Genomic DNA, 2,998 nt, shown 5'->3' with positions numbered 1-2,998 from the left:
TCATTGTGCAACATGTAAATCTAGTATTGGGAAGCCAAAGAAAGTATCACTCTTTTATTTCAAAATAAAGAAATAAGTTGACTTCTCAACCTTCATGGAAGATGCTGAACATGGCATGCAATAACATTAAAAATTTTATAGGTATATTGTATTGGAATTTCCCTCATTAACTAATGATTGCCCTGAAAAATCAGACATAACTACTATTTAACCATTTTGTAAGCTATATTTCCCTAGAGAATGCAAGTTCCTTAAAGGCAGGCACCACTTTTCCTTTAGTCTTTGTATATTCTGTATACCTTATATATTGTAATTAGTACAGTATCTTGTACATAGGAAATCCTTAACAAATATATGTTGAATTAGAGTCTTTGCCTTCTTTCTGGGATTTTCAGGAAAACAACATCAAAGGAGGTAAACTGACAGGATTACTCCCAAAGGGAGTTATTGATCCCTTTATCTTTAACAACTCTTCCCTCTTTTTGTGCTATGCATCCATCTTTTCTATTTGTCATGGGGCTTAATGCTGCCTTATTATTGACTATTCAGGGCCCTGAATTCCTCAGGAATAAATATTCCATGATCTGAAATTTTCATGATCTCTTTCCTTTTCACTAAAATTACTTATCTTTACATTCCTTTAATAATAATACCTTGAATTGTACTTACCTGGCAGGGGTGATTATGAAGATGGTTTCCCTAGGGCGAGGCTTATCCATTGCACTTGGGATGGGCTGACCCCTATGATTTCCCCAAATGTGGGAAACTCGACTGCATAATATGTGGTGGTGGGGGAAAAATAAATAAACAACAATAATAGCTTGAATTAATACATGATAATGGCTTAATTGACCAGGATTTCATCAGGTGTTTGTTAAATTTTATTTGAAGTTCAATGATTTTTTTTTTTTTTCTTTTTGGATTCAGCTTTAGAAAATGTTAATTCCCAAGATAGTCTCTTGGAATTTTACCAGTGGATTTTAATACCATAGACTAAATGAATGACTAATGTGCAAATTTCAGGCAGACAGTCAAGAGAGTCTTTTGGTGGCCTTCACATCTCTGTCTTCTGCTGTCCACTGGGGATAAGTTTGACAAGGAGTTCCTACAAAAAGGCATGATGTTTTATATGTATGTGTGTGTGTGTGTGTGTGTGTGTGCATGAGGAATGAGGTACACTGGTGCTTAAGTTAATCTTCTGGGTCTCCATAGCCCACAGATTAAAGACTTTAATTCCAAGGTTTGTCATTGTAGCACTTCTTCATAACCTTAATTTCATGCAAAGGGTGCTTGGATGTAGTGAGAAAAAAGTGAGCAAAACCAGGCCAAGAACACTTCAAAAATCTTCTGGGGTAGATGCTAGGAAGAAAATAAAACTAGAGACATGAGTGCTTGGCATTGTGCCTTTCTGGAGGTGGAGTGGGGAATGGACAAATCTGGCTTGTAGACTTGAGGTGGACCACCTCTGCTGAGTCCAGCTGACAGAGAAGTTCCTTTGAAAACTGATGAGAAGAAAACCATTCCCACTTTTCCTTATGGAAAGCTTAATCTCAGCAGTTCTCTTCAGTTCACATAATTCTGTGCAGCACAGCATATGTGTGTATGAGTCCCAAAATCTCATGCAAGAAAATCTGCAAAGCATAATGTGATGTCTTTTCTCAAATCTCCACCTATCAAACTTGTCTAGTGTTATAGAAAATGCTTATAATTTAGATTTGAGAAATTTATAAAGATGTTGCATTTTTTTTTTCTTAAACCTATTCTATTCCTCACCTCCTCCCCAATTCTTCCATTTCTTCTGGACTGAAATTGACAAGTTTCTTTTTATTTTCCTTTAAAAAATAAAGTTAAAAGGAAAAGTCAGCTTATTGGCAGTGCTTCTTCCACAGTTCCAAGGTCTCTGTGTGCAACCTCATTCCTCCTTCCCAGAAGCATGTAAAAGAGCAGCAATTCTTGACAGAGTCCAGTGCTCATTTAATAAATGGAGCAAAGATCCCACAGGGCTAGTGGAGGGGGTGGCAAGGGAGTGAAACAGGAAAGGATTGCTACTGTTGGAGAATTAAGAGCTGATGAGGCAGAAGGTTAAGGAATATGTGAAGTGTGGGAAAAGATCATTCCTTTATCTTTCTGTCCCCCTCCCTGTCATTTTTCCTTTAGCGTACCTCTCATCCTCTATCAGAGATATTCTTTCATTTTTTTCTTTTTTTGATTAATGCAAATCACTGATAATTTCAAAATCATAGGCTAAAAATTGCAATATAAATGACATTAAGAAAATTCAAGAGACACAACATGTTTTACTCATAATTAAAGAGTTAGTAAGTGGTGGGGCTGGGATGTGACCCAAGTGACTTATTCTAGTCCCAATACACTTTTTACAGTCTCTAGATATAATTATCTTTGTATAAATTTAAACAAAACAAATTATTGGTTCCCCTTGCTCAGGTGGGGTCACAAAGAGTTCTTGGGGGAAAAATAAAAATTTTAAGGGAATCTATTCTTTTTTTTTAGGCATTAGTGTCCTGTTATATGATATTACAGATGAAATAGGTGTCCTGACAGAAATTAAATTTTCCTCTTTTAGTCATAATAATCCCTGAAATTTGTATTGTGCATCAGTATTACATATTATATCACTTCATTTTTCCAAAACATTCCCATAGACATGGCCAAGAATCATTATTTTCATTTCAGAAAAAGGGAAACTAAGATTAAGGTAGATCCCTAACACCTTTCACCTGGACTGTTAAGGATCATCCATTGTATCATGCTGCTTCCAACTCCAGAACTTGTGCTACATAAACTTCCTAATTATTTTTAAAGACAATTTTATTTTCTCTTTGGAAGAAAGAAGGGAACACATCATCTCCAAGACTAATTTTTTTTTTTGGCTTTCAAATAATTCTGTGGTTAGAATAACAACTAGGATGACAGATAATGAAAATGACTTTAAAATCCATAGCTTCCTAACCGATTTCTCAGCTTTAATTCTCTCCCC

General features: G+C 35.6%; 1 non-coding gene across 1 annotated transcript; it reads left to right on the top strand.

The window, feature by feature from the left end:
* Positions 1-661: 661 nt before the first annotated feature.
* Positions 662-824, top strand: LOC141542117 (U1 spliceosomal RNA). Its single transcript, XR_012482117.1, has one exon. It is a non-coding gene; the product is annotated as a U1 spliceosomal RNA (small nuclear RNA).
* Positions 825-2,998: the final 2,174 nt, after the last annotated feature.

This window comes from Sminthopsis crassicaudata, chromosome 4, assembly GCF_048593235.1.
Source record: "Sminthopsis crassicaudata isolate SCR6 chromosome 4, ASM4859323v1, whole genome shotgun sequence".
NCBI lineage: Eukaryota > Metazoa > Chordata > Mammalia > Dasyuromorphia > Dasyuridae > Sminthopsis > Sminthopsis crassicaudata.
The sequence above is the reverse complement of the archived record's forward strand: the minus strand, read 5'-3'. Positions and strand labels throughout refer to the sequence as shown.